Source organism: Ursus arctos, unplaced genomic scaffold (genome assembly GCF_023065955.2).
Source record: "Ursus arctos isolate Adak ecotype North America unplaced genomic scaffold, UrsArc2.0 scaffold_30, whole genome shotgun sequence".
Classification (NCBI taxonomy): Eukaryota; Metazoa; Chordata; class Mammalia; order Carnivora; family Ursidae; genus Ursus; species Ursus arctos.
The window spans coordinates 8,382,275-8,400,070 of NW_026622986.1; the positions used below are offsets into that span (position 1 = coordinate 8,382,275).

At 42.4% G+C, this 17,796-nt stretch overlaps 1 protein-coding gene across 2 annotated transcripts in view; it reads right to left on the reverse strand.

Annotated features, from left to right (window-relative positions):
• The window catches only part of SVIL (supervillin), a 232,382-nt gene that overhangs the window by 165,328 nt on the left and 49,258 nt on the right, over window positions 1–17,796 (reverse strand). For both annotated transcript variants that reach the window (XM_057304683.1, XM_057304684.1), the window contains exon 2: window positions 4,775–4,875. The gene's annotated coding sequence lies outside the window, so the exon portion shown is untranslated. The remainder of the gene's footprint in view (window positions 1–4,774; window positions 4,876–17,796) is intronic.

A 17,796-nucleotide genomic window follows, 5' to 3' on the forward strand; every position in this document is an offset into this window, starting at 1 on the left:
ACAGTCTGAGCTAGTAACGAGCACGGAGGAAGGACGTGCTACTGCAGACGGTAAGATGCGTAGTCGACGCACTTACGAGGTTTATGAAACACAACTTCCTCAGGCATTTGTATGGGGGCCTTTTGAGAAAGTTACCACGTTTGTCTCCACCTCGCGTAGTCTTGGTGATTCTAGCACTGACTTCCACCCATGGCTGAAGACGTACAAAGCAACAGTGTATATAGCCAGGACTTTCGCTGCATCTAAAAACATGGACTGCCTTTTCTCTCTATTCTGACTTCAAATGATGATTTTTAAACAATTCAATCTAAACTTCAAAAAAGCACATTATTAATAAAATTTTTCTCTCGGCTTTCTCCCAATCAAAATAAAAGAAAATCAAAACCATCAGAGAACAAAGCAAAGAATGACACTCTTCTCTGGACCCCAGCCTAGCGCTACTCTCCTGGCCCAGCCCAACCTACAAGTTGGCAGCTTCCTAGATGCAGAATTTACACCCGAAGTTGCTGGCTCCAAGGGAAGAGATGGCCTTCAAACACTACCAGCACTCCAGGGATTCAGCAGAGCGAAAGGATCCCAGAGCAATTTTCCCCAGAGTGTGGTTCCAGCAAAACTTCTAAAAACAGTTGCCCTACCTCTCTCAACTCTAGCATTTCACATTCCCTCTTTAACCCACTATTCTGGAGTCTCCACCAGTGAGCTACTCTTGCCAAGGTCATCGAAAGCATCCATCTTGGCAATTCCAGTGGACATTTCCGTCCTCCTCTTCCTGAGTTTTCAGTAGCACCAGCTCTGTGGACATCGCCCTCCTTTCACCTGAGCTTCATGACCTCACACCCCTCTACTTTCCTTCCTCCTTGGCTGACCCCTTCTCAGGTTTCTTTGTGGCTCTCTTCCATCTCATTCTAAGCCTCATTTGTGCGTAAACACACACACACACACACACACACACACACACACACACACACACACAGAGTTTTCATCCTTTCTTATGGATTTACCTATCATCTAAATGTTACCTACATTCAGGATTGCTCCTCTGAGTTCCAGACTTCCATTCAACTATCCACCTAAGATCTCTATGTGGATAATTACCAGGTACCTCACTCAAACGTAGTATGTGTGTAACAGAACTCTTGATTCTCAAAGCTGGCCCTCCCCATTCAAACAAAACAAAACAAAACCTCCTCCCCCAGGGTTTACTCCCCTCAGACGTTGCCAGGGCCAAAATCTGGGAGTCATTCTTAATTCCTCCCTTGTCCTCACTCCCTATATCTCAGCTGCCACCAAGTGCTGATGGTTACGCATCTACGACGTATCCCTTTTTATACGTACAACAGCTTTACTGATATATAATTCATGTACCATACAATCCACCAATTTAAAGTGTGTAATTTAGTTATTTTAGAATATTTATAGACCTGTATGACCACTATCAAATCAATTTTAGATATTTTCATCACCCTCAAAAGCAACTACATACCCATTAGCAGTCACTCTCAATTTTCCCCCAGATACTCCAGTGCTAGGCAACCATTCATCTTTCTGTCTCTCTAGATTTGTCTGTTCTAGAAATTTCATATAAATGGAATTATGCGTTATGGTCTTTGTGTCTGGCTTTTTTCACTTAGCGTATTTTCAAGATTCATCCATATTGTAACATGTATCAGCCCCTCATTCTCTTTTACAGCTGAATAACATCTTATCACATGGATATACAATATTTTGTCTGTTGGTTGACAAACAGGGTTTTTCCCAATCTTCAGCAATGATGAATGATACTTCCATGAATATTTGCATTTTTATACAGACATACGTTTTCATTTATCTTGCTATATACCTAGGAGTGAATATGCTGGATCATAAGGCAACTCTCTTGAACTGCATGAAGAATTGCCAGACCGTTTTCCAAAGCAGCTGCTTTGGAAAGATTTTGCATTCTCACCAACAGTGTATGAGAGTTCCAGTTTCTCCACATCTTCACCAACACTTGTTGCTGTCTTTCACAGTGGCTATGAAGTAATATCACGTTGTGGTTTTGATTTGCATTTCACTAATGGCTCGTGATGTTGAGAATATTCTCACGTGCTTATAAGCCATTTGCCTATCTTCTTTGGAGAAATGTCTATTCAGATCTTTGCGTATTTTTGAATTCAGTTATCTTTTTATTATTGAGGTGTAAGAGTTCTTTAGGTATGCTACATATAAGTCCCATATCAGATTATATGACTTGCAAACATTTTTTCCCATTCTGTTGGTTGTCTTTTCACTCTCTTGAAAGCATCTTTTGATTAATTTTGTTGATATCCAAGTTAACTATTTTTCTTTGTCACTTGTGCTTTTGGTGTTGTATCTCAAAAAAAAATCATTGCCTAGCCCAAGGTCGTAAAGATTAATACCCATGTTGTCTTCTAAGAGCGTTATAGTTTTAGGTCTTACATTTAGGCCTTCCAATCCACTTTGAATTAATTTTTGTATATCGTGTGAGGTAATAGTCCAACTTTATTCCTTCTCATGTTGATATCCAGTTGTCCCAGACCATTTGCTGAAGAGAATATTCCCCAAAGAATTTCTTGGCACAATTGTCAAATATCAATTACCATAAATTTATGGGTTTATTTCTGATCTATAAATTCTATTACAAAAATATGTCTCTCCTTATGCCAGTTCCACACTGGCCTGATTTTTGTGGCTTTATATTAAGTTTTGAAATCAGGAAGGATAAGTCTTCCAATTCTGCTCTTTTTCAAGATGTTTTGGATATTTCGGATCCCTTAAATGTCTATGTGAATTTTAGGGTCAGTCTGTCAATTTCTGCAAAGAATCCATCTGAGATTTTGATGGAGATTGCACCGAATGTACAGATCAATTTAGGGAGCACTGCCATTTTAACCATAGCAAGTCTTCTGATCCATGGACATGAGCTGTTTTATCATTTATTTAAACTGTCTTTAATTTTTTTTCAATGATGTTTTGCAGTTTTAAGGGTGTACATTTTATACTTCTCTGATTACATTTATTCCTAAGTATTTAATTTTTTTTCATGCTATTAGAGGAGGAAATATTTCTTAAGTTCATTTCAGATTGTTCACTATAAGTGTATAGCAACAAACTTATTTTTGTATATTGATCTTACAACCTACAGCCTTTCTGAACTTGTTCATTCGTTCTGATAGTGTACTGGATCCCTTAGGATTTTCCAAATCCATGATCATGTCATTTGCAGATGGAGATAGTTGTACTTCTTCCTCTCCAATCTAGGAGCCTCTCATTCCACATCCTTTCCTAACTGCCCTGGCTAGAACTTCCAGTACAATATTGAATAGAAATGATGAGAGTGGACACCCTTGTCTTGTTCCTGATCTTATGGGAAAAGCTTTCAGTCCTTCACATTAAGTGTGATGATAGCTGTGGGATTCTCACAGATGCCCTTTTCAGGTTGAAGAACTTCCCTTCAATTCCTACTTTGTTTTTGTTGCCTGGTTTGTTGTTGTTGTTTTCATCTTAAAGGGGTGTTGGAATTGTCAAACGCTTTCTCTCCATAAGACATACCCTTTCACACTTGTGTTTCCTTCTGTATACACTCTCTATACTGTCTCCATAGCTCAGTATTTCTCATCTTTATGGATCTCTACTTCAGGAAGTCTTGGATCATCCTATTCAAAAGTCTGTATCCATCACTATCTCTTCCCCAGTCTATCATAGAAACTTCAAAGCACTCAGCCATTATTAGTATAAGTATCAATTCTGATAATCCTTGTATAAGGTTTAGTATTTGCCAGCATGTATTTACCATCTTAATCCTCCCAACAACCTTACCAGGTAGATGCTATTAGCACCATTTAATACATGTGGAAGTTGAAAGAGAGTTTAAGTGTCTTGTTCAAGGTTACACAGTGTATAAGTGGCAGAGTCAGGTTGAAAACCCAGGTCCCCTAGCTCCCAACATCATTCTCTTAAACATTTGCTATCATTTGCTATCATATCTATCAATAATTGCCCTTACTTATTTCTTACCTTATTTGCTATCTGTATACAAGCATGGCCAATCTCATTTATTGATATGTTTTTAGTATCTAACACCGTGCACGGCTGGTGTCCATTAACTATTCAATGAACAAATAAATGGTCTCAAGATGCCCCACGGGAGAGGACTCTGGTTGGTTCTGCTGACTATACGTACCCATGAGATTCACAAGGCTCATTTGTTTTTGAGATCCTCAGTAAAAAAAAAGGTCACTTAACTTTAATTCATCGTTTTCTAAACTCATTTGAGCACAGACCCATCTTCCCATTTCTGTCCCCACTGCATTAATAGTCTAGGGAACTGTGTTCCAGGGGACACACTTTGAGAAATACTGCCTCAGAGAGGCAGTCCAGAAGGCACAGTTCCCAGAAGGGTGCTTCTGTTCTCCTTTCTGTGCCCGGCTCCACTCTCATCGAAAAAGTCTCTCCCATAGCCTCAGCTCAGTACAAAAAGAAAACCCCAATATTCAGTTTTCCTTTTCTTTCTTGGAGCTCCTAAAGGGCCCATAGGACACTAAAGAGATATAAAGATTTTTCCAACTATCAAAAGGGCTCCTCTCTCCCCTGCATGTTTGTGGTCCTGTAACTTATCACAGAGGGAGCTTTAATTTTCTCAGAGCTCCGATTTCTTGACTGTGATTCAAGTAAATTCACTCTTCATGGCGTACTTCAATCTGCATTCTCAGGATGCAGGCAGAGCCAATGGTGTGTTAACCACAAAACCCGTATTTCCTTCCTAAATACTTACTGTAATGCTGATGTTTATATCATAGCTTCAGACGTAGAATGACTTCAAAATCTTCATATCTCAACTCTGTAAGTCTTCAAAGTCATCTATTCGAACTCTCTCTGAAAAGGAGGAAAGAAAAATTTCAACTTTGAAATCTAAGAAAGAAAACCGCAAACGATATAAGACAAACACATTATGAGCAAAGCAGGAAGCACTGCTGCGATTCGCTCTCTGCTTCTAAAGAGCTTTTACTCTTTCAATTAGTCACCTGCGTCAGCCACAACAAATTACAGGCAGTGCTTAGAGCACCTTTGTAAACCTCTTATAAACAATACTCAATAAGAATTTGTTTTCCTTCATCTTAAACCCAGTGAATAAAGTCATTTCTATGCAATGGTTCTCCACAGCTCTAATTTTTCCATAGTGACTGAAATTTTATACATTTGGTCTAATAGCAAGAATTAGCTTGAGTAAATAGGAGTACTTTCTAAAATACAAATTTACATCAGATCCAAATAAGGGGATTTGGGAAAGAAGCCCTGTAACAAAGGGAGACGAGAAAACAGAGAAGGATAGGATTGGAATCCATCAAGGAGTTGGATACGTACGGCCAGAAGGAACTGACAAAGGCCCAGCTCCTTAGAAAAAGAGATACTGAATAAAGAAGTTGGAGACTAGTGTAAGCCCTCCAGGACATCCGGAGTGAGTGACTGGGTTAGGACTTGGTCTATGCCATTAATCCAGGCGGAGAACATCTTCTACATCTATTTTCCTCACAGACTGGGGAATGAGGGAAAACCCCACTCACACTGGAAGTACAACAGAGGAGGACTACGGCATGTGTGTATTTCCCCGTGTGATTTTCCTAGCTGCATGTAATCTATATACAAGATAACTCGTTTGGTAATGGTTCATTCCTGACACTCAAAATGGCTGACTGCCTGTGTGGCATCCCAAAGACTCAGCCTGAGAAAGGGATGCTGAATACAAGCAAGGCTTCAGCCCTGAGATCCCAGACTAAAGAGGAAAGCCCCTAGATTTATTAGTTGGTTAGTGGTTAGTTGGTTAGTGGTAAAACAGCGTTGGCTTTGGAAAACCTTTTGTTTCAGGCTACTGAGGGACTTCCTCCTATCTCCTCCCAATGTCTGTTCAGCACTTCTTTATATTACCTTTTGAAAAAGTCATCTTAGCAAAGAGTTCACTCAAGTACATTAGGCCCTGGATGGGACAGGAGCCAATGACACACCGGCATTGTAAAGGACCAGAGCTGGCATCGATTCTCAGTTTTTAGAAACATATGGGAGGCATGGTGTCTGATCCTATCTTACTTAACTCGTGTAGAGAGAATGGGGTTCCTTTCCAGAAGCCCATGCTGAGGCAACTTATAAGGCAATCATCTTGTGGTGATGAGGGGGCACACGGGAGTGAACCCACGTGAAGTTCCCCCAAAGCAAAAAAAACCATTATTGTCACCCCTGCCCAGTAAAATTCGGACAGCTATGAACTCATTACTGAAAGCCACAAAGATGGTTGTGGTAAACACAGACAAACTATTTATTGGGTTTAAGTAGACTGTCTTTTGTGCCAAAAAAACAAAACAAAACACTTTTTCCCTCCTCCCCCACAAATCTGTTTATTACTAAAAATCTCTGGAGCCTTGTGAACTGGGCTAGACCAATTTAAGCCTGCCTTTCCCCCAGGGCCCCTCCTTAGTATACTCAACTGAGGAGGAATTTGCCTGCTTTAGAAAAGGAGACCCACTTTCTGTACTGGCCACAGAGGAATGCAAAATGAAATTATTCAAAAGGAAAAGGGCCAAGAGAACCACATGAAGCCAAGAGGTGGAAGCAGGAGATGAAATCCTCATCTCTCCCTCTTGGAGAGCTCTACTCTCTGACCAGACTCCCATGTCTGTTCTGTCCTTGGCCCATGTCCCTCAAGCACCCCCTAGAGCAGGCGTTCTCAAGCTTAAGTGTGCAAAGGGCCCCCTTGGAACTCTACAACTGCAGTTTGAGAAGAAAGAAATTTCTACAGTGGAGATCATGATCCCAAGGGCCAAGAAGGAGTTTGAAAGGCCTGTACCTCCACCACTAGTTCTAGGAATCCAGTTTGCCCGAAGACAAAGGGATAGTCACTAGGTCATGAAACTTCATCATATAGTAACTGACAGGAAAACAAAACAATAAATCAGCTTTCATGCACTCAAGATAACTTGGGGAAAGAAAAGAGCAAAACCACAATCAGGAAAGAGTCCGAATAAAGTGACAGGCTGAAGTTTAGTAAACTAGTCAAACCTGTATAACAGCAGCAAAAATTCCAGAGGAAAACAGGGCAATGGGGAAAGGAGAAGCAATGTGCAGCAGGAAGGGGCGCCCAAGTCAAGGTCAGACCCGTAAGGTCTTAGCTCATCTTGCCAGGGCTCGCTCCATCCTTCCGAAGTATTTCTTCCTGGTCCAAAACAAACTTTCACCAGGCTTTCAGATGATTATCAACCCCTGTGCAAAACCTCTCACATGACTTTGTGACTAATTCTAGACCAACTGTATCTGGAGGGAAGATACACCAGAGAAAAACATACTTTTATCTTACGTTTCAAAAGACAGGTTTGACAGAACATGCCGATGGAGGTGCCCACAATGAAGGGACATTTCTGGTGAGTTTTATTCACACACTACTTTACTACAGTGTCAGCTGCCTCAAGGTCCAGAGCATTTAGCAGGGTCTTTACCCTGCTCCACCAGGCATCCAATGGTGGGCCCCTACTACAGATCCTACAGATCCGGGCTTCCATGAGAGCCACTTTCACTCTGGCTACTTTCTCCCATCTTTCTTTTCCTGGATGCCTACAGCAAAGAAAGAAGGTTTTTAAAGATATTTTCAGGAGCGGGGTGCCTGGTGGCTCAGTCAGGTACGAACTGACTCTTGGTTTTGGCTCAAGTCATCATCTCATTGTCATGGGATGGAGCCCCACATCTGGCTCTGTGCTCAGCATGGAGTCTTTTCAGATTCTCTCTCCCTCTCTCTCCTGCTCACTTACACACTCTCTCTCTCTCAAATAAATAGATAAAATCTTTTTTAAAAAATCTATTTTCAGGCACCACGGGCATTTCCTTCTTACCCCCATACAAATCTCAAGATACCTTTCCGGATTCAGCTTAGATGTCTCCATTTCCATGAGACCTTTCTCTGACTGTCTTACTTCTTCCTCAGTGAGCTTTCTGTCTCTTCAATTCATGTTAATTATCTAATTATAGATAACCACTATAGTTAATTCTCAACCATCTAGTATTTGATTAGCCAGAGCAGCAATAATATAATAATATAGCAATAATAATAAAATAGTAATCATTGTTATTATTTGAACATTTATAAATAATAAACAAAATTCCTCCAACTCAACAAAACTGTGTACCTGTTAGAAGGCACCACTGACTAGAACTACACAATAACCTGTAGACATCACCACGGGTCTGTAGCTGTGTGGAGACAGTCCCATCCCATCACCCCTCCGATATGTACTTACTATATTGGTGTCTGAGGTGTCATTCTACTAGCATTAATTCCAGGACCACACAAGTTGATGGAAAAACCATTAGTAAGTGACTGGACTGGTCATGTACAGGAGCCAAGGTTAGAGGCAATTGAGCAATGACAACAGGAGAAAGGTGACACAGGAGAGAGGGTAGCAGGGACACTGCGGGAGGGAGGGGGATTCCCTTCAAAGATCACTGGGTCCACTGAGATGACTTTAGAAAGAAAGAAAAAAGGACAGTTATTGAGGACACACTAGGACCATCTAGGTTTCGTTTTAATATGGGGGAAGGCGTACAAAAATCTTGGTTAAAGGACAAATAATAGACCATTTTAATAGTACTAACCATGGGCCCATTTTATTTGTCAAGTAATTTATAGGAGCGTTTCTCATCCTGAACTATTACGCATGTGCTATTTTTGCACGTTAGGATAATATCCATACGATGGTGAGTATTTTCCTAAATACTAGATTCCTCGTGAACTGAATATTGGTAGCCTTCACTGAGTAATGGTATACTAAATGCATCTCAAAGTATGATTCAACTGTAAATATCCTTTTGTACTTCTCTTGATCGAGAGATATATCTTTCATATGCTCACGCATTTTTTTTTCCTTTAAAATGAGACTGTGGTTTTTTATCTTGCATGATTTTGGTATTTCATAGGCATGAAGCCAATGCTCAAAGAATAGATTCTGAAAGACTGACGGGGTACCAGTGGGCACAGGGCAGCTCCTTTCCCCTGCGAGGGCTCTGGCAGTCAGCATGCCACCAGCTGCAGGAAGATGCTCGCCATCAAAATAGCAACTGACGCGGGGACACATGAAGGAGAGGGAGCTAAAATAAGCACCTCGATCCTCCCCGGCGAGATCCAGAAACTCCACCACCCTGCTGTCCTTGGGGCTATCTTCCTAGGGGGACACGTTTCCCACTTGATGGGCTTTCTGCCGCTACTTCGGTAGGTTTCCTATTACGGCATACATCCCATTACAGCAACAGGTCTTAAAAGGGAGCATCAGGTCCTCTTATGTTTTCAAACCTTGGGAGGTGTTACGCTTCAAAATCCAAAGGATGTGGGTATTATCTAAAATCACAAGTGTAAAAATTAAGTTAAGGGGGTAGAATTCTCCATTTTACCTTCTGTCATATATTTTTTTCAAAATCTTCGGTGCCTTAGCACTTGCCTTGGAGCAACCACAAAATGCATAAACAAGTAGCAAACAAACATGGAAGAAAAATTCAGCTTGCTATCTGATAGACACGTGTCTTCGTGAATATGACCTTATATTGTTTATAGCACCCAAATATATACTGTGGACCAAATGTCTGTGTCCCCTGAAGTTAACATATTGAATTTCTGGTCCCTAAGGTGATGGTATTTTTTGTTGGGGCCTTTGGGAGGTGTTTAGGTGATGAAGGTGGAACCTTCAAAATGGGATGAGTGTCTTTTTAAGAACAAACAGAGACAGCTTGGTGCTTCTCTCTGCTCTCCACCATGTGAGGCCACAGCAAGAGGGTGGCTGTCTGTAAACCAGCAAGAGGGCCCGCACAAGGCACCGAACCCGCCACCACCTCGATCTTGGACTTGCCAGCCTCCAGAACAGTGAGAAATAAGTGTCTATTGTTTAACCCACCCAGTCTATAGCATTCTTATTGCAACAGCCCAAACTAAGATATTTAGTAAGAGCCAGCTTTATATTTAGTAATTGAATATATGTGTGTGTGTGTATGTGTCTACACACATTGTATACGTATACATATATATAATTGCGTATATAATGACAAAACACATAATGTGCTAAATTGCAAAACGGAAAAACAGGATGCAACATTGCAACATTTCAAAGTGTGCCTCAAAAAGCACCATAACTTTCTCCAAGGTCTCCAAGTCCTTAAACTTCAACAGTCTGAAAACCATCACCTGGGTCCATTTCCACAGGCAGTTCCAGAGGATACTGTTAGAGTTACAGCTGCCACAACAAAAAGAGAACTAAGACCCTTCACAGAACCAAGTGCTCACTGTTCTGTCAGAGGTAAATGGGGGCTTCCCAGTGGACTGCAGTGGGCTCAAAGCAACCACAACATCATGACCCTCCCTTGGACTCCTAGACACAGTCGATCCGTGTGACTCAGCACTTGGTGAAGACAAATATTTTCTACTGCTCTCCACTGACTTCGTATGTGCATGTTTTCACAAAAATAAGATTATTATGCTAACCTTGCTCTTTTTTTCCTAAGTGAACAACAAACACCAAAGAAAAAGCCTATTGATATGCAAGCTGCATCTGATAAGAAAAATATGCACTATGGGCATATTCCCTCTCTGTATACTCTGCCTATAAGCCCTTGTGATAGGGAGGGAAGTGATGGGTCCTGACTGCCTCTGGGTCACAGCTTCATCCTGAAGTAATGTCTTCTGGGTGCATGTCATTTATAAGTATGAGAAGCCCCTTTCTAATGTTAACTTTTTCTTCTATCTGCCCTCTGCCATCAATTGCATGGTTAATAAGATAATGTCAAAAGTCTACTATGAACCTAGTAATGTGCCTCACAGCTTTATACTTTGTAAGTCACAGCCACTTAGGAGCATTTAAAGTAATAGTGCTTCCGTTAGTGGGAACGCAAACGGGTGCAGCCACTGTGGAAGATAGTATGGAAGTTCCTCAAAAAATTAAAATTAGAACTACCATATGATCCAGTAATTCCACTACTGGGTATTTACCCAAAGAATACAAAAACACTAATTCAAAAAGATACATGTTCCCCTACGTTTACTGTAGCATTACTGACAATAGCCAAAATACGGAGGCGGCCCAAGCGTCCACTGACAGATGAATGGATAAAGATAATGTGGTACACACACACGCACACGCACACAGGAATATTACTCAGCCATAAAAAAAGAATGAAAACCTGCCATTTGCAACAGCATGGATGGCTCTAGACAGTTTAATGTTGAGTGAAATAAGTCAGACCATACGATTTCACTTATATGTGGATTTTAGGAAACAAAACAAAGAAAGAAAAGGGGGGAGAAACCAAAAAAAAACAGACTCTTTACTATGGAGAACAACCTGATGGTTTCCAGAGGGGAGGTGGGTGGAAGGGTGGGTGAAATAGGTGATGGGGATTATGTACAGTTATGATCACAATCATCTCGACTGACAAGCACTGACTAACGTGTAGCATTGTCGAATCACTACACTGTACGCCTGAAACCAATATAACAATGTAGATTAACTATGCTGGATTTCTACTATAAATAAATAAATAGACACATACACACATCAATTAATAGTGCACATGTGAGGCACGATGTAACCCGCAGACAATGCTCACAAACACATAAATTCCTTCACCCTCTGTGGTAACTCTGAAGTATGTGAGCCATGCGGCACTCTGTCAGAGCCAGGAGCACACGTGGGCACGGATGGACCTGCTTGCTGGCTGTGTGCGTGCTCACTGGCCCCCAGGACCACACGCTCTGGTCCTGCGGCGTGGCCCCCAAACACAGAGGCAACGTCGTGGACTCCCACAAACCACAGGTCCCAAATGAGAAAGCCAGGTCAGGTCCGCTCCTTGGAGAGGTGTTCACCATTAAGAAACACCAGGGGAAGAGTTGCTCAGCAGTACTAAAAGAAACCATTTTTTTCTAAGATTTATTTACTTTAGAGAGAGAGAGAGAGAGCATGAGCGGGAGAGGCAGAGAGAGAGAGAGAGAATCTCAAGCAGACTGCCCTGAGCAGGCAGAACCCAAGGTGGGGCTCGATCTCATGACCCTGAGATCACGACCTGAGCCAGAAACCAAGAGTCAGTTGATTAATGACTGTACCACCCAGGCACCTCTAAAAGAAACCATTTTTGAATGGAGATAGCAACCAAAAGAATTAGGAAGACAAAGAAGACGAAAGATGTGCTGGAACTTCTAACTGACCAAACTATGGTGGGCTCAATCCTTCCGACAGAGGAAGCAGGGACGTCCTCTCTGATGGAGGAGGACAGCATACCTGGGAAATCACAGCTTCCTCCTGAGCCTCCAAAAGTAAAATAAGTAAGCTAGACCAGAGAACTGATACTGCTTAAAAATGTGGCCTGAGGGGGCGCCTGGGTGGCTCAGTCGTTAAGCGTCTGCCTTCGGCTCAGGGCGTGATTCCAGAGTCCTGGGATCGAGCCCCACATCAGGCTCCTCCGCTGGGAGCCTGCTTCTCCCTCTCCCACTCCCCAGGCCTGTGTTCCCTCTCTCACTGGCTGTCTCTCTCAAAAAAAAAAAAAAAAAAAGAAAAAAACACTCCCCCTGCTTGTGTTCCCTCTCTCACTGGCTGTCCCTCTCCGTCAAATAAATACATAAAATCTTAAAAAAAAAAAAAAATGTGACCCGAGTCAACAAATCAGGTATAAATCACATACGTGAGGATAATCATCGACTCGATATTGCTTCGCATAATGTCATAAAACTCTGATCCTCACTGTTAACAGAATTTTAATCATTCTTTGAAAAGCATCTCATATCCGACAACTGTGGAAGTGTAATAATTGTGTCAAAAACAGCCGTTTTCAGGGTATTGGGGGGAAGTTTAGTTAATAACAATAACAGCAGCAACTAATACTCGTAGAGCACTCGGTATTTACTAGGCCCTGTTCTAAGCACTATCTGTATATTAACCACTTCATCACCACTCCTAGCTGCTATTAGTATCCCCATTCTACAGATGAAGAAACTAAGGCACGGAAAGGTTGTCCAAGATCACACAGGTGGCCACTTAGCATTTCTGGCCCCAGAGTCCTCACTCTTACTCACTACGCTATGCTGCATCCCGGATTAAAAATAATTTCAAAGCTTTAAGAAATATAAAAACTTTTCACAAGATTCTACCCACCTTGTCGTCAGTATCTCCGTGATAAATCGAACACAGATTAGTAGAAATTACTATAAATATTACTATAAATATAATATCGATTATTATAAAAATTTTAATAACACAGATTAGTTTCTGACTTCTCTATTTAGGGGAAAATGTATCTTCACCACTGGGAAAGGCCAATCGCACCTCGGTATCTCGCACCGGGTGGGCGGTGCCTTACCGACAGAAGGGGGACAAAGGGACTCTCTCCCCAGGTCTTGGGGTTAGCGCTCAACCTGTCCGGCAGGCATCTGTCATGCAGACGCCCCACGACCCTGCTACCCCTGCACTGAGGTCCCACAAAGGGCGCTCATTACCCTTGAGATCAGTTTAATTTGCTTTATGCCAACCAAATCAGATGCGAACTTAGCACCTACTGAAGGTAAGACCCCGTGGTATGTGCGGAGAAGAAAAAAAAAGAAACTCAAGCAACAGTGAAGAACTGAAGGACTTAAATAAAAGTAACTTAAAGGTCCAAGTAGAAGAGTCTGGAACACCAAACTGAAAGGATATAAAGGGAAGGGATAAATCCTGAGGCCTCTCTTCAAGGAAGAAAGCCACTCGGGCATTAGCACTTGAGGACGAAAAAGCAGCTCATGAAACCCTCCCACCTTTGGGGTGGGAACAGAAAATGGTACAGCCACTCTGGAGATCAGTTTGGCTGTTTTTCTTACAAAGTTTAAACACATACTTATCATCTGACCCAGCAATCCCGGTCCTAGGTATTGATCCGAGAGAAATGAAAACTTATGATCCCATGAAAACCCCGTACATGAATGTTATGGGAGTGTTATTCATAATTACCCCAAAGTGAACACGACCCAAGTGTCCTTTAACTGGTGAATGGATAAGCAAGCTCTCTATCCACACAATGGAATACTACTCGGCAACGAAGGAACAAGTCACCGAACAACGTGGTTGGATTTCAGGGGCCTTAAACTACGTGAGAGGAGCCAGACTCCAAAAGCTACAGACAATGATTCCATCTATATGGCATTTGGAAAAGGCAGAACTGTAAGGACAGAAAGCAGACCAGGGGTTGCCAGGGGTGAGAACTGAGTGCAGAGGCCAATTACAGGGGGGCATGAGAAACATTTTAGGGTGATGGAGATTTGTATTTTCATCGTGGTGGTTACGAACTGTACGCACTTATCAAGACACGTCGCCGTACGCTTTTCAAGAGTGAATTTTAGGGTGTGTAAATTATGCATCAATAAATCTGACTTTAAAAAAAAACAGCGCTCAGCAATTAATGCCAACAAAATTATCTCATGGAATGGGGCTATTCTTATCTTCTACAAAGTTCTATGAATCATTTATCGAACTTCCTCTATTAACTCCCACTCCCAAATTCTTCTCACACGATATTTATAAGATTACTGGTTGCTCATTTGTAGAAGAAAAAGCTCCTTTAGGCATATAAAATATCTTAGAGTAAACGCTGAGTCCTTAGATAATTATGGGAACTCTCCTGTATTAAAAACAGACTTGGGAAGTGTCTCTTTCTGCTCATGCTAAGTAAGTAAGTGCCTGCTGATCTCTGAGGAAGGTAGGCAGTAAGACTCCCACGGTCCCGTCCATCTACACAGATGGTCACTACAAAACCATTAAATGACCAAGAAGTTCAAGCACTCCATCCCTTACACGCTGAACTACTCTGAAGGTAAACCAAGGTTTCTGCTAAAATCTTTAGGCAACAAGTAAATCTAAACTAAACCTTGACTTTCATTGCAAACCTCTAGTAAGGCAGGAAAATCACGGACATCGCCGTCCTATGAACAACGTAACTGCACTATGGTTTGATCCACACGTGCAGACTAAAAACAGTATGCAAGATTCTGGTTCTTTCCTTCATTCAACACCCAGCAGATACGTCTCGATCGCCCATGTGTGCTAGACATGATGGATACAATGAGAAACCAACACCCCTGTCATGACGGAGCTCACGTTCGCTCGGGAGTGACAGACAAATTGTAAGTACATGAATGGACAAACAGACAAACTGATTAGTCGATGACAGACTGTAGGTGTATAAACACTTGGGGGGGGAGCAGGGTAAGAGAATGGGGAGCTTCTAGTTTAGATAAAGTGGGCAAGGATCTGCGGAGCCCTGGAAGAACTTGGGGAAGCAAGCTGGTGAGTGTGGGGAAGGAGAATGGTCAGGCAGGGGAGAGGAGAACAGTGCGAATCCTCGAGTCTTGAGATGGGAGTGTGACTGGGTGTCCAAGGGACAAGCGAGGTGGCTGGTGTGGCTGGAGAGCTGGCAGGAAATGCTGGTTGGACACAGCTGGCACCGATCGGACAGGCCCTGCGCCAAAGAAGGACTCTGGGTTTTGGTCAGGGTCACCAGAAGCCACTGTTGGGTGTGGGCAAGGGAGTGACATGACCTTGAATTAGTTTTAAAGATTAACTGTAGTTACACTAAGGAAAATAGGCTCTAGGGGCAGGCAGATGGGGAAGTGGACCAGAAGAAGCAGAGAACCTGACAGGAGGTCACCCCAGCCACCCAGGCAGAGAGTCAGCCCTGGACGGGGTGGTGACCGTGGAGGAGATGAGAAGGAACCAGCGGGGCAGCCAGGCGCATGTCGGGGCCACAGACCGAGACGCAAGGTGCCGAAACCGTGCAGATTCGTCCTGTACTCAGTAGCAGCCAAGCGAGTCCACAGAAAACACACATTACATTCCCACCAGGGAGCGAGAGATGTGAATTCAGAGAGAGAAAAGGTGACTTGGACCCACACATCATTAGTCCCTAAGACTTTAAAAGCTTTACGGGGTAAGAGTTGACTCAGGAGCAGTTCAGATATTAATTTTATCCCCACTGACTAGGTTATTTACTATATGCAGCTAAGAAATGGATTTCTGTAAGAAACTATATATTCCATTAGTGAACTTTCCAGGAAACAAAGGTTTCCAGTGAACCTAATAAAAACTTCAAAGCTGTATCAAATATATCCACAACGCTTTGAAGAGTCCCTGTATCTAATTCTTCCTAAAAGAAAAGAATGTCAGCAGGATTGAAGAATATGGTTATTCTTTACTACATTCACATTATAAAAGAGCTCTGTCCGATGGGAAACAGAAGTCAAATTATAAGACTCTAATTAGTTGACATGTTAAGGTATTTTATATAATAAACACAATTTGCTTGACACAATCCCCATCAAAGCATTTTTCTGCTTCTCACGTTATGTTCTTCAGCTGCCCTAAGAATTCTTTTTTTTTTTTAAAGATTCTTTCTTTCCTTTTCTTTCTTTCTTTCTTTGATAGAGAGAACATGAGCAGGGGAGAGGAGCAGACTCCCCACTGAGCAGGGAGCTTGATGTGGGACTCGATCCCAGCACCCTGAGATCATGACCTGAGCCGAAGGCAGACACTTAACTGACTGCGCCACCCAGACGCCCCCGCCCTAAGCTTTCCAAGTTGAGGAAGCGCTTGCTGAGTTTGCCGAAGCTGGATCTAACCTAGGAAGAGGCCAGGAACAGAAAGGCACAAGGGGATCAAGGTTGGTGCCCTCAAGTCAGAATGAGGTGCAGTAGCAGGACGGCCAGCGAAGCGAAGCTCCCGCCTTATGGGAGTCTGCGCACGTCCCAGATCACATCTGTTTCATCTAAGACAAGATTCGCGCCCGGGATCCAAAGCACAAGGAAAAGTTTAAATTGTTTTGATTGGCCTAACTGTAGCCTGTTAATATGCACAACGTCTTCCAGGAAGATATCACTCCCATATTTTCCATCTTTTCCTCCCTCTTACCCTAATTCAATACCACAGAGCCTGATGGGAAACCAGATCAAAACACACTTGGGGACGCCGAGCACGGGGACCTCTGGAGACAACAGGCATAGACACCACTTTCAATCGTTTGCTATTGGTGGGAAAATGTTTCAATCCGGTTGGAACCACCCAAATTTGAAACCACCTTATAAACTTAGTCTGCTTTTGGTTTTGTAAAGGTTTTATGCAAAGGAAACGAGCTCCCGAAAGTAACCATAACCTCTTCAGCTTTATCAATAGCCAAGAGAAAAATGTCCTTTAGGAGAGACAGGACACAGGGCCAGGACAGGGGACTTCATGGCTCCCTAGTGTTTCCTCTTGGTAACATTTTGGAAGTCTTTTCATGGTTTTCCAGATGTCTTCCTACCTCATTATATCTCTTTGGATATATCCTCGGAAAGATCTGTCCTAAAACAATTCACTGTTTTGCTGTAAAAGATTTTTTTTTACACAAATCTCTGAATTTAGTGACTTTTCCCACAGTATCAGCTCTTAAAGACAGATTTTTTTTTTTCTGGCTTGTTGCTTTAAGATGTCAAGATGTATTCTGCTTTTCTAATCTCGACTTAGGACTTCCTTCACACAGCCCCTCATTGTTACAATAACCAGATGTTTCTGCCTCTTTCCAGAAGACAGCAGCAGTGAGCCTTTAGGCCCTAGGCTCCCCCCAGGTCATCCGTTCAGATATGTACCTTATTTCTTCCCAATGGTTCCAGACAAATCTTCTCTATCTCTGTTTTTTAAAATCTCAGAGTTAAAACCCACACATACCCACGCAATGTCAAGTCCTCTGCCAAGAATGAATTAGTGTGGTTTTCTCTTTGGACTCGTC